This window comes from Mesocricetus auratus, unplaced genomic scaffold (genome assembly GCF_017639785.1).
Source record: "Mesocricetus auratus isolate SY011 unplaced genomic scaffold, BCM_Maur_2.0 Super-Scaffold_2245, whole genome shotgun sequence".
In the NCBI taxonomy this organism is placed as follows: Eukaryota; Metazoa; Chordata; class Mammalia; order Rodentia; family Cricetidae; genus Mesocricetus; species Mesocricetus auratus.
The window spans coordinates 8,423,334-8,438,125 of NW_024429180.1; the positions used below are offsets into that span (position 1 = coordinate 8,423,334).

At 39.2% G+C, this 14,792-nt stretch overlaps 1 protein-coding gene across 10 annotated transcripts in view; it reads right to left on the reverse strand.

The window, feature by feature from the left end:
* The window catches only part of Gpc5 (glypican 5), a 1,283,302-nt gene that overhangs the window by 895,442 nt on the left and 373,068 nt on the right, over positions 1-14,792 (reverse strand). The window lies entirely within an intron of this gene.

The window sequence follows — 14,792 nt, forward strand, 5'->3', positions numbered from 1 at the left end:
ACTAGGAGACAAGGAGGATTCTGGGAAGTGTAGGCAGAGAGTAGTCATCATGTGATCCCAGGAAGTGATGTAGCTGGGCAGAAACCGCCGCTAGCTAACCATAGAGGTCTGGAGGTCTGTACAGACAGGCAGGAAGTGATGTAGCTGGGCAGAATCAATATATAAGCAGGGGAAAAGATGTAGGATGCCAGAGGAGTGAGAGGTCCAGACCTTTCTCCAGTAAGATAAGACCATTTATAGAAAAGGATTAATAATTAAGACAGAGCTATCCAATAAGAAGTCATAGCTAGCAGCCAACAGACACATAATTAATGCAGTGGCCAGGTGCTTGTTTGGGGCAGAGAAGGGCAGTGGGATCTGCTGGGCCAGAAAACTCATGATACAGTGTATTGATACCTCATTCCTCTTTCTATTCCCTTCTCACACCCTCCACTCTTGCTGACTCTGATTCTCAACTCACTCTCTCCACATAACCTTCTCGACAAAACACTGAGGAAGGAAAAATGGTACTTGTGAACATTAGACATAACTTTCAGAGATAACTGGATTGAAGAAGTCCTCACTATATCTTTGACTTCAACAAAATATTTCTCCATGCCTATCTTCTTCCCAACAGGGCTATCTATTTCCTGTAGGACACATAAAACCACGGCGAGTTAGTGCTAGAAGAGGGTAACAACAGACATAAAACGGAACTCTCTGCCTCTTGCGAGGGGGACAGTTCCAAGAGAGCTGAAGTGACTCTCAGATTTCCAGGCTCCTCCTTCAGGATTCTCAGAGGGCTATGCATTCAGTTACTCCTTCAGTAGTGGATGTTCATCGCCATAGCTATTATTTTCTTTTGTTTCTCCACCATTGTCTTGAATCCTCTCATATATTTCTTTCCTTATCTGTCATATTGGAACTTCACATTCTTTCAAACAGTCTGTCACACAGTTTAGGCAGGCTCCCTTTCTCTGACAAGCAAATGCTTTATCTGAAGCAACAGGCAAAAGTACTTTCTCTGGCTCATTCCATTACTATGTAAATGAAAGAAATACGGAGGAAGTTCTAAAACAAACATCTCAGAAATACAAAATTCTAATGGAAAAATGATTGAGCAATATAATCTGAACTCGTGAGCCTGAGGCTATATTAAAACTGATATAATTAATACTAAAACAGTTCACACATAACCAAAAAATAAGTTAGACTTTATATATCCATCTTTTCTAAATTTAGATGTATTGAACTCCATTACTAGATATTTTAATTTAGGCAAGCTTATGATATGTCTTTTTTCAAATATAACACTGAGTAACTTGAATAAATTTTCAAGCCCATGTTCTTTTAAGACATTATTCAAGAACAAAACAAAAAAGTTCCCTCAAATGTACAAGTAACTGCTTTAATTTACCCTGTATTTTATGTATAATAAACTCTTAAAATCTTCAGTCAATCCAAACACACAAAGAACACCTTTATTGCAGTTTCCTGAGAACTCATTATTCTGAGAATATTCATTCTGGTCAATGCACCCCTAGTACAAGTACAGTGAACCATATTGTAAGGATCATGAAAAGTGTATGATGTGTTTATTTATATTTATATTATCAAGATAAAAGCTATCCCTTCATATTCACTGATTATTTCAGAAGGCTTTAGGATGGCAGAGTTTCTTTACTTTCTAATACTTTAAATACTATCATATAATTCATACCTCTTGTACAAAGTCTGTGGACTGATAAACTAAGATTCAGGATACAAATTCCATCATTTGTGTAAGTAATTTTATCTACTCCATTTCTAATGAAAAAGATTTAAGCTCTCAAAGTTCTTCCTACTCTTTGGTATATAATGGAGCTATTCTACTTCAGAAATGTAGGAATAGCATGAAAAAGAGAAATTAGAATTTCAATTTTCTCTATTGAATGATAAAATGCACAGTAGTGTTTTAGTGCAATGAAACAAAAACCACATGATCATCTCACTAAATGCTGAAAAGGCCTTTGACAAAATCCACACCCATTCATGAGAGATTCAGGGTAACAGGAACATATCTAAATATCTTAAAAGCTATATACAGCAAACCAACAGCAAGATCAAACTAGATAGACAGAAACTCAACGCAATTCCTCTAAAATCAGAAATAAGACAAGGTTGTCCCCTCTTTTCATACCTCTTCAATATTGTACATGAAGTTCTAGCTAGAGCAATACGACAACAAAAGGAGATCAAGGGGATACAAATTGAAAAAGAAGAAGTCAAACTTTCACTATTTGCAGATGATATGATAGTTTACATAAGTGACCCAAAAAAAAAACTCCACCAGGGAACTCCTACAGCTGACAAATACATTCAGCAAAGTGGAAGGATACAAGATCAACTAAAACAAATCAGTAACCCCACTATATACAGACGATGAAAGGGCTGAGAAAGAAATCAGAGAAACATCAACCTTTACAATTGCCACAAGCAATATAAAATACCTTGGGGTAATGCTAACCAAACAAGTGAAAGACCTATATTGCAAGAACTTTGAGTCTTTACTGACAGTGGGGAGGCCAGCATGGGACTGATCTGGACCCCCCCAAATGTGAGTGTCAGCAAGAAGGCCTGGGCAACCTATGGGGCCCTGAGCTGTGGACCAGTGTCTATCCCTGATATACAAACAGTCTTCGTGTGCCTATAGCACAAAGAGGGATGCTCTCTCAGCCTGGACCCTTAGGGGAGTGCCTGGACCCTACCCAGAGTAAAATGACAGACTCTGATATCCCCTATGTGGAAGGATTTGGCAATAGGGTGGGAGGGAGGGGGGGGGAAGAGGAGTGCGGGAGGAGGGGAGGGAGAGGGAACTGGGATTGACATGTAAAGCAAGCTATTTAAAATTAAAAAAAAGAATAAAAAAATAAAAGTAATAAAGATAATAAAAAATAAAGAAAGAAATTTAAGAAGACACCAGAAAATGGAAAGATCTGCCATGCTCTTGGATAGGTAGGATCAATGTAGTAAAAACGGCAATCTTGCCTAAAGCAATCTACACATTCAATGCAATCCCTATTAAAATACCAGCACAATTCTTCACAGACCTTGAAAGAACACTTCTCAACTTTATATGGAAAAACAAAAGACCCAGGATAGCCAAAACAACCTTGTTCAACAAGCAACATCCGGAGGCATCACCATTCCTGATTTCAAGTTCTATTTTGGAGCTATATTCTTGAAAACAGCTTGGTATCAGCACAAAAATAGACAGGTAGACTAAGGGAATCATCTCAAATACCCTGATATTAAGCCACACACTTACTAACACCTGATTTTCAACCAAGAAGCTAAAATTATACAACGGAAAAAATACAGCATCTCCAACAAATGGTGCTGGCATAACTGGATCCTGGAATGTAGAAGACTGCAGATATATCCATATCTATTGCCATGCACAAAACTTAACTTTAAATGGATTAAATACCTCAATATAAATCCAGATACACTGAACCTCTTAGAAGAGAAAGTGGGAGATACCCTTAAATGAATTGGTACAGGCAACTGCTTCCTGAACATAGCACCAGTAGCACAGACACTGTGGTTGAAAAATTAATACATGGGACCTCCTGAAACTGAGAAGCTTCTGTAGAGTAAAGGACATAATCAACAAGACAAAAAGTCAGCCTATATAATGGGAAAAGATATTCCCTAATCCCATATCTGACAAAGGACTGATCTCCTAAATTTACAAAGAACTTAAGAATCATGTTCCAAAACACCAAAGGATCCAATTAAAAGGTGGGGTACAAAACTAAATAGAGAATTCACTATAGAGGAGTCTAAAATGGCCAATAGACACTTAAGAAAGGACTCAACATCCTTAGCCATTACGTAAATGCAAATCAAAATAACTCTGAGATACTATCTTACTCCTGTCAGAATGGCTAAAATCAAAAGCACCAATGACAGTTTATGCTGGAGAGGATGTGGAGAAAGAGGACTACTCCTCCACAGCTGGTGCAAGAGCCTAATGTACTAGAAAGCAGACTGGAGATTCCTCAGGAAAAGAGGACCAGTCTACCACAAGATCCAGCAATTCCACTCATAGGCATATACCCAAAAGAGTCACATTCATACAACAAGGATGTCTGTTCCACTATGTTCAGAGCAGCATTATTTGTAATAGCCAGAACTTGGAAGCAACCTAGATGCCCCTCAACCGAAGAGTGGATAGAGAAAATGTGGTACATTTACACAATGGAGTACTACTCAGTAGAAAAAAAAAACATGGAATCTTGAAATTTGCAGGCAAATGGATGGCACTAGAAGAAACCATCCTGAATGAGGTAACTCAGTCACAAAAAGACAAATATGGTATATACTCACTCATATATGAGTTTTAGACATGGATCAGGGGAGTACCAGGCTACAATCCCACTGCCAGTGAGTCTGGGAAACAGGGAGGACCCCAAGAGAGATATGCATGGTAGCTCAAAGAAGGAGAATGAGGCAAGATCTCCTGAACAGACTGGGAACATTGGGGGAGGGAAGAGGGAGCTGGGAAATGGAGAGGCGGGGAAGAGGAGGGGTGAAGCAGACATGGGGGAGCAGGAAGGTTGAGTTGGGGGAAGAATACAGGAGAGCAGGATGAGAGATACCATAATAGAGGGAGTCATTATAGGTTTGAGGAAAGAGCTGACACTAGTGGGATTTCCTGAGATGTACAAGGATGATACCTACTGGAAAACTTAGCAACAATGGAGAGGCTACCTTAAATGCCCCTTCCTGATAATGAGTTTGATGACTACCTTTTATGCCATCCTAGAACTTTCATCCAGTGACTGATGGAAGCAGAGGCACAGCTAAACACTTAGCTGAACTCCTGGAAACCAGTGACAGAGAGAGAGGAATGATGAGCAAAGGGGTCAACACTGTGCTGGTGAAAACTACAGAGACAGCTGACCTGACAAGGCAGAGTTCTTGGACCCCAGACTGATGGCTGAGAGGCCAGCATGGGACTGATCCAGACCCCCTGAATGTGGTGTCAGTAAGGAGGCCTAGGCAATCTCTGGGGCTTTGGGTAGTAAATCAGTGTTTACCGTGGTGTAAGATTGAACTTTGGGTGCCCATCCCACAATGAGGGATGCTCTCTCAGCCTGGACATATGGGGGAGGGCCTAGGCCCTGCCCTGGATGAAATGACAGACTCTGAGATCCCCCATGGAGGGCCTCAAGCTCCCTAGGGAATTGTGTGGGGATTGGTTGAGGAGCTGGGGGTTGGTGGACGGACAAGGCAGGAGACGGGGGAGAGGTCACTGGGATTGACATGTGAATCAATCTTGCTTCTATTTTAAATAGAAAATATTAGAAAAAATAAAATATAAAAGAAAAAATCCAAAAAATAATAAAGAAAGTAAATATGTATGGACTAAAGTGTATACCTGTGTGACTCACTGGGCAACACTACAGCTTCCATGCCAACTTTTTGTTTATTTGTTGCTGTTTCTTTGGTTTTCTTTTGAATTTTGTTTTGGGGGAGAAAGCAGAAGCAAGGGAGAAAGCAGAAGCAAGGGAACGGGGGATGAGTGGGATCAAGATGCATGATGTAAAAATCCGCAAAGAATCAACCAAAATTTTTTAAAAAGACTAATCAACTTGCCTTGAATTAAGGTTGGGCAAGGCAACCCAGCATCTCAACAGAAGAATCTCAAATGGCTGATAAACACTTAAATGTTCAACATCCTTAGCCATCAGGGAAATGCAAATCAAAACAACTCTGAAATTGCATCTTACACCTGTTAGAATGACTAAGGTCCAAAACACAAGTGACAGCTGATGTTGGAGAGGATATGAAGCAAAGGCAACACTCTTTCATTGTTGGTGGGAATGCAAATTTTTGCAGCCACACTGGAAATAAATATGACAGTTTCCACAAAAATTGGGAATCTACCTTACTCAAGGTCCAGCTATATCACTTTGGGTGTATACCCAAGGGACTCAATCATCCTACCACAAGGACACTTGTTCAACTATGTTCATAGCAGCTTCATTCATAATAGACAGAAACTAGAAACAATTTATAGGTGCCTCAACCAAAGAATGGATAAAGAAAATATGTGTTACATTTACACAATGGAGTATTACTCAGCTGTTAAAAACAATGACATCAGGAAATTTACAGGCAATATAATTCTTAATAGACTATCTTTTTATCATTGAAGACACAAGATGAGTACAATAGCAACAAAAATTACTTAACATCCCCCCAAAAGTCATTCTCCTAAACCCATATTATACTGTTATAATTTCTAGTAAGCACTGTGGAAGCTGCAATGTTTAGTGAATAAAATATTTTAAAAGCACAAAGTTTAAAATCTCAATGGTAAGGTAGGAAAAAGTCTGTTGTTTGTGTTACTGCACCACTGAGAGATAAGATAACAAATAATAAATAAAAACTTACACCAAGGCATTATAAATTATATTTTAAGACAGTAGTCTACAAAAGCAAACTTATCTGTCTTTGGATACCATGGTTTTTGCCCAAAAATATAATCAGCAATCTACAAAGACCAATGTTTAACATTATCGCTGGAGAATCAAACATTTCTGCACATGACTGCAGTGTTCTGCTTTACACAAAGAAAATGTACAACCTCTTCTTTGAGGCCATGGCCTTCTCAGTCAATCTAGAAATTTGCTTCTGTTCTTAGAGACTGTCTATGCTATCATCCACTTCTGTTAATACTACGTAGACTTCCAACAGTTCCTCAAGGATACAGAAGAACATGTAGCAACCCTAGACCCCACATACATCCTATAACTCCTGCCCACCTCCAGAATTGTGTTCCTTTTATAGAAAAGCATCTCTGGTGCTTTAGTTCATGATATTCTTAGTTCCTTTCAGGTTTTATGTTAGCTACTTCCTGTTCCTTGTTCTTCAAAGTGTCCCAGGATGTCCTGGTGATCAAACTCCATGGATGCTTAGTGGAGTCATGTTATTCATCACCCTGCCAATGATCTGGCTTGATTCCCCAGTCTTCCTTAACCCTTGTTTTGCTACAGCTCACTTCTGTCTTACTCCACTTCTGGCAACAATTCTGGCTTCCCATGAAGGTGACTTTTTACATGACCTTGAATACTTGAATAATAAAATTCTAATTTCAACAAGTATTTAGAGAACACCATAACCTTGAATGTGTAAAATGATAAGTGTTTCCCATAAAACTTCAAGGAATCAGTTCATTTGCAAGCATATTACACCCTGATATTCACTTAGACATTTAATTCTACTTCTGAGACTATGAAATGTAGCAGAAACACAAACAATATTTACTTAATAGCCTAATGGGAAACCATATTTTTAAAACGTGGTGTGATTTTCGTTGTTGTAGAATGAAATTACAGGACCTTGCTCATCAAGATCTAAAACTCGAAGCTGCATCTAAGATCTTGAATGCACTTTCATGTTCAAATAACTTCAAAACAACCCAATTCTCATACAATTTAAATTGTTTAATCAATAGCGAATCAGTCCAACTGCACAAAAAGAAAAATGCAGTAGATTTGAAATTTGATGAAATCACAATGACCCTGAATCCTTTATATTGTCCTCAGAATAAAAGTATTTTAAAGAGGACTGAACCTGAGATTTATATTAATAAATCAATCACACTTTCTGTTCCTCACGTCCAAGACATCACTGCCTCAGTGGCATCAGCCAAGCACGAGTCTACATGGCAATGTCAAAGTGGCTGGGAATACTGTTCATTTCGTTCTTATCCACTTCCTCAGTTCTGAATGACTTCATCACTTTGCATTGGTAAATTGCAATGCTTCATATAAACTAGGCAGTCTTCATTCCATTATGACTAATTGTCCATAGCTTTACTATATCGGGGAAGAGCAACTGAAATCATATGCATGTTATATAATTCAATATAATAATATTTAATATAGACTGCCTTGGCTGCAATACTGATGAGAAGGCACACAATTCACAGACATCTGTGAGGAAGATTAAGCAGCATTTCATTGCCTAGATATGAATACAAAGTTAAGAACTCAAAAAGTCAGTGAGCTTTGAAACTATTCTCTCTCTCTCTCTCTCTCTCTCTCTCTCTCTCTCTCTCTCTCTCTCTCTCTCTCTCTGCATTTTCCCCATTGCAAATACATAATAGTTTAAAAAACACGTCTAAATATACAGGGAATTCAGGGAGCCATTAGGGAGAGGAGACCGGCACACTTTTAATACAGAATGGATGATATGATGCCAAGAAACTGTTCCAGACACAATGGGACTGATGTGCATACGAACCCACAGAATCATGCCAGACAAGGTCCCAGGTCTGAGAAGGGGAAACATATACAGGCTCCCATCCCTAACCCAGAAGCTCACTGCAGTGCAGTCTCACATTTAGCAAGCCCAATGCCTGACAGTTGGTGGACAAACCTAAATGAACTCAATGGTGTTTTTCTAGCTTTCTTTGTCTGATATTGCTTTGTTTGAACAAATGTTGGGACTTCTTGTCTTGGTCTCTGACTTGTGTTTTCATAGATTCTGTGTTAGTATTTCTTGTGTTGCTGTTTTCTGTGGTTTATTTGTTGCATGTTTGTTTGCTAAAGACAGAGACAAAACCAAATATGGAATTGGGTGGAAGAAAGGTGTAGAGAATCTGAGAGGAACTAGGGAAGGAGAAACCACAATCAGAATATACTATGTGAATTTTTTTCAATAAAAACCCCATGTTATAAAGATACACTATCTTCTAGTATCTGCCCTTCTTGTCAAATAAGTCATATTTTTTATTTTTTACCTATAATAATGAAAAACAGGACTGAAATGAAATAAGCCCATGTTTTTGGAAGCATCAGAAAGACTTCAGTTTAGTTGTTTTTCCAATTTGAACATTCACGGAGATCAAATTTTTTATATAAAAGAGTTAACATCTTATAGAGTCAAGGAGACTAAGTATGCTTTCAGAAGTACTGACTATCCTTTGGACCATTTTCTCTGGAAGTCTGGGAACTAGTCTTGCATGTTCACAGTAAGTTTTAACATTCATCCATTAATAATCCAGATTTGATCGTTGGATTTTACATGCATCTCTCAAAAGTGAAAAGAGGCTGGAGAACAATTTCTTGTGTGATTTGTTGCGAGAACACTTCAATTTGTGCTATTTCTGTTTGAAATGGTAAGCATTTAACTTGCTTCCTCAAAACTTCTGATTACAGAACTATCTATCCATAGTATAATTTATTTGCTCATAGAATAATGTAATTTGTGACAACACACACACACACATGCATCCACATGTACATGTACACAAACACAACAATCGCTCATAGAACACTATTCTTAGCTCCTGTTATGTCTGGCTTGGAACATAAGACAATAAGTACATTGATATCCAGTTAGTAGGCAAGAATTCAGAAGAAAATATGATAGTAAAATTGGAAGATTTAAGGACAGATATTTATGTTATTCTGAGGAATACGAATCAATAAAAGTTTATGGCTGAGAGGTTCTCATTGATTGGAACACACGGCTAACATAGTAATTTCAAACTCAATGGAAGGTTTGTCAGCCACACCACAATTTCTGATTGTATACAGTAAAATGTTATGACCTAAAATCAGCTATCTCTGGTATAAGTTTCCTGAATGTCTTTATCTTTTTTTCTATTGTGACTGAAACCAGAGCACTAGAAAATACAGTTGCACTGAATTCTAGAATACATTAATATTTCAATGGCAATTTCATGAGAATGCCCATGGACAATAAACTGTTCATCCTTTAAAGGTTCCTGAAAAATAGCAGAAATTATCTGATCATCCTTCTACAACTTATAATGGATGCGGCTTTTACAATGTCGCTATGTCATAGGCTGTTAAGTTTTTGCTGCAGCCTCTTCACACCACAGTGCTAAGTTCAAGTCTCATGCCTGATTTCTAGGGCTGGGTGATTATTTTTCTAAGAGCCGCTCTAATTTCCTAGGAAGCTTTCAAATACGACCCTTTAGTCCTCCTGCTAGCTGTTGTATCTTCTAAATTAACTAAGATATTTTAACTAGAAATAGAATCATGTCTCCCTAAGAAGAAAATTCACCGTCACACTGACTGTTGGATTCTGGAAAAAAGCAGAGATCCTCAAAGGGACAGCTTCAAAATATTAAGAACTTACTTTAAAGTTTCTTAAGTAAATTTCTAATACGTGTCTATCAACAGTAAAATAATTTTGGGGTTAAAATTATTCCAGTAGTCTCCTGCTCCTGCTGCCGTCACTCTCAACTGCTCAGAAGGCTGAAACTGCTTGTGGGATGACAGTTTTAAAGGAGAGCAGTTGCAATCTGCTGCTCCTCCAGATAAGATGTAAGCTGTATGGATGCCAGCAGCTTCCATTAGCACCAACTGCTCCTCTAGATAACATGTAAGCTGTATGGATGCCAACAGTTTCCATTAACACTCGTGTTGCTATGCTATTGTCCTGTTCCCTAAGAGAACATCGCCTCTGTATGTACAAGAGTATGTAGATAATGAACAACATACAGAAATTCATACTCTGTGAGGTCTCACTAATGTATTTTAAATCCTTTAAGTCACCAGCTCCATCATATCTCAGTATTTAAATGCATTTTCTCTTCCAGAGAGTAAGAATTCTACTCATCACATCATGCATTGGGCCTCAAGTCAAACATTGTTTCCCTGTTCTCTTTGCCTCTGTAATATGTCTGTACCGTGTAGTAAAAGGGATCAAACTTAGGAGCTCATACACTCTAGGCAAGTCCTCTGCCACTTGACTACGTTATTATAACCTTGAAAACACTTTCAGGTGTTTTTGTTTGGTTATTGAGACAGATGTCTTGGAGGGGTACTTCTATAATTACACAATATCCTTCTACGTTGAATATCAGAACGAACATGTTTATTCACTAGTCAACAAAGGTAATTGACTGAAACAGACATCAGAAAGTGGCATATGATTGTGGATCCTTAGGTTGATGTGGAACTAAGAAGGAATTCATACTCTCAGCTTACAGATGATGTAAGTGGTGGTCAGAAATGAAAAGCCCAGACGAGATCGGGTGCGTTCAGGATGGTATGGCCACAGACAGTTTTTTGTCTTTTTTATTTTAAATTTAAATTAGAAACAAGGTTGCTTCACGCGTCAATCTCAGGTCCCTCTCCCTCTCCCTCCCCTTCTCCCAGACCCTGCCACCAATTCCCCTAACTTCCTCCCCTAATCCCCACTCCTTTCCCCAGGGAGGGTGTGGCCCTCCATGGGGCTTGTTCATAGTCTGTCATTTCATCCAGGGCAGGGCCTAGGCCCTCTCCCAAGAGTCCAGGCTGAGAGAGCATCTCTCATTGTGGGACAGGCACCCAAAGTCCATCTGTATGCCAGGGATAAATATCCACAGCTAAACACTGAGCTGAACTCAAGGAATCCAGTGACAGAGAGGGAGGACTGATGAGCATAGGGGTCAAGACTGGGCTTGTTTAACCCACAGAAACAGCTGACCTGAACAAGGGGAAGCTCTTGAACCCAGGAATGATGGCTGGGAATCCAGCATGGGACAGATCAAGACCCCCTGAATGTGGGTGTCAGTGAGGAGGCCTAGGCAATTTATGGGTCCTTGGGTAATGGATCAGTATTTATCACTGGCACACAAATGGACTTTGGGTGCCCATCACACAATGAGAGCAACCTTCTTTCTAATTAAAATTAAAATAAAAAAGACAAAAAAAATAGAAAAGCCCATTGCTTATTCATACATTTCAACAAGGATGACTAACACCGAGGTTTCTTTATTTTCGCTTCAGTATACAAAACTTGCATTTGATTGTAATCTCCTGAATCCTAATTGTTTACTTCTCTTTTAAAACAGAGAGATTTTCAGATGAGTATTTTCTTAGAAGTTCCAGCACTTATGTCAGGAATATCATGACTCTCACCATGAAAAGCTGACAATACTTAAACAATTATAAGCAGTGACAATGTCATTAGTTATTGCTTCATTAAAAAATTATGACTCCAACAGCAATATTGGACAGTAAACATAACTTAAATCTGAGAACAACAAATGATAATTTTCCCCCCAAACATGTGACTTTTGCCCATTTTGCAAAGAATTTTCCAGTCCCTAATGTCAGGCTTGATAATTACAGCATAGTGGTTTAACAGTGGTTTATGTCTAACGATTGATACTTTTTCCCTACACTAGCTGAAGAGCTTTTCTATCCAATTGATAATCCTCCTGCCTCAGTCTCCCCTATGCTGGGATATAGATATTTGCCATCTGTCTTTGTTTCAGTATTTTAAGCGACTCTGTAGCAGAGGCAAGACTCTGCTACTCAGTACCAATTGGAAATCTTTACTGCTCGGGTTAAAAGGATTAAATCAAACATCTCTTCCTAATTGAGTTGCCATAGATGCACAACACTGATGAAAGAAATTGAGTCACTCTATGGCATCCTCTTCTATTCCATTTCCTTTCGATTTCTATTCCTTATCCTGTCTTGGCCACAGCCTCCTATAGAGCATTTTCCTGGCAGCCTGGCCCCTCCCAGATAAGCCCCTTGTATATTGTTCCCCCACAGCATGAACTTTAACTCAGACATTGAAAAGGCTTCTGAAAACATAGGAGTGAGATTTTAATTTAAATTAGAAACAAGCTTGCTTCACATGTCAATCCCAGATCCCTCTCCCTCCCCTCCTCCCTGCCCCCCACCAACTCCCACCCCATGCCCCCTTCACTCTCCAGGGAGGTTGAGGCCCTCCATGGGGAACCTCCAAACTCTGGCATATCATTCTGGGCAGAGCCTAGGCCCTCCCCCATGTGTCCAGCCTGAGAGTGCATCCCTCCATGTAGAGTGGACTTTACAAATCCATTCGTACACTAGGGATAAACACTGATCTACTACCCGAGGCTCCATAGATTGCCAAGGCCTCTTCACTGACACCCACATTTAGGGGATCTGAATCAGTTCCATGCTTGTCTCTCAGCCATCAGTCTAGGCTCCATGAGATCCCCTTTGTTCAGGTCAGCTGTTTCTGTGGGTTTCACCAGCCCAGTGTTGACCCCTTTGCTCATCACTCCTCCCTCTCTGCAACTGGGTTCCAGGAGTTCAGTTCAGTGTTTAGATGTGGGTATCTGCCTCTGCTTCCATCAGTCACTGGATGAAAGCTCTAGGCTGGTATATAAGGTAGTCATCAAACTCATTATCAGGGAAGGGCATTTAAGGTAGCCTCTCCACTACTGTTTAGATTGCCAGTTGATATGATCCTTGTAGCTCTCTGGAAATCTCACCAGTTCCAGATCTCTCCTCAAAACTCCCTCTATTATGGTATCTCTCATCCTGCTCTCCTCTATTCTTCCCCAACTTAACCTTCCTGTTCCCCCATGTCCTCCTCTCCCCTCCTCGTCTCCCCTTCTCTTTCTTCCAACTCCTTTTCCCCTCCCCTCCATGCTCCCAGTCCACTCAGGACATCCTGTCCCATCTGCCATCTCTGGGATACCATGTATGTCTCTCTTAGGGTCCTTCCTGCTTTTCAGACTCTCTGACAATGGGATTGTAGGCTGCCACTCCCCAGATCTATGTCTAAAATCCATATATGAATGAGCACATACCATATTTGTCTTTTCATGACTGGGTTACCTCACTCAGGATGGTTTCTTCTAGTGCCATCCATTTGCCTGCGAATTTCAAGATTCCAGGTTTTTCCCACTGAATAGTTCTCCATTGTGTAAATGTACCACATTTTCTCTATCTACTCTTCATTTGAGGGACATCTAGGTTGCTTCCAGGTTCTGGCTATTACAAATAATGCTGCTATGAACATAGTTTAAGGCCTTATTTCCACTGTTCTGGTTAGTTTGTGAGAACATCCAACAGATATAGTAAAAGTTAATAAGCAGTTTTGAGCCAGGTTTTTTGAACCAAGTGTGCATAGGCAGACATTTGTGATATCCCTTTAATGAAATAGAACACATCATTTTCATGGCAAGAGTAAATAATAGACAAAGTTAGTATTCAAATAGAATTTTGCCTTTAATTATTTGGCATCAAGTATATTCTAAACAATATTCTTAATTGTTTCAAAATAGTTTATTGTTTGACAGTTTAATAAATTTATATGATGAATTTCAGCTATTTTTAACCCTCAGTTCACTCTCTCATCCCCTCCCTCTGTTGCTGTGATACTTACCACTAAATCTCCTCCTATCTCCTGTCTTTTCATATGTATACTTTGATGGGAAAGCATAAGGATGCAAGAGGTTACTTACCTCTTGGACATTACAACTCATAATTGTCCCTAAGTATCTAGTGACTTCAGAGTTACATTTGAAAATCACATACAGTTTGCATGTTTGCACTGATTGCAAGAAAATATCAATTTACTAAAGACACTAAAATGCAAAAGTTAAAACTTTCTATGGATTTTCAGCAATCACAATTATTGCCCTGAGAGAATCTGGCAGAAGTAGTATTTGGAAAAAATACAGAGTTGACCCAAGAGCCAAGAGTTGATGATTGTTCTCCAACACAAACATGTATTTTACAATCCTAAATAATTTGAGAGGTTATGAAATTAAAGGTTAATAGAAGCTGGCTTCTTTCTATGGTTTAGTAAGCCATATGTGCATTCCATGGAAGAATTAATGGGTATGTGAAACATCATAAAACTTTATGTGGAGATTTGATATAATGTGTGGCGGCTCTCGATCCCCCGTGAATAGAAAGTTTCTACGGCTCTTTGATTTATGCAGTACTTTCATTCACCATTACAATCCTTTCAGAAAACAGGGAAGCATAATGGAATAAGACTACATA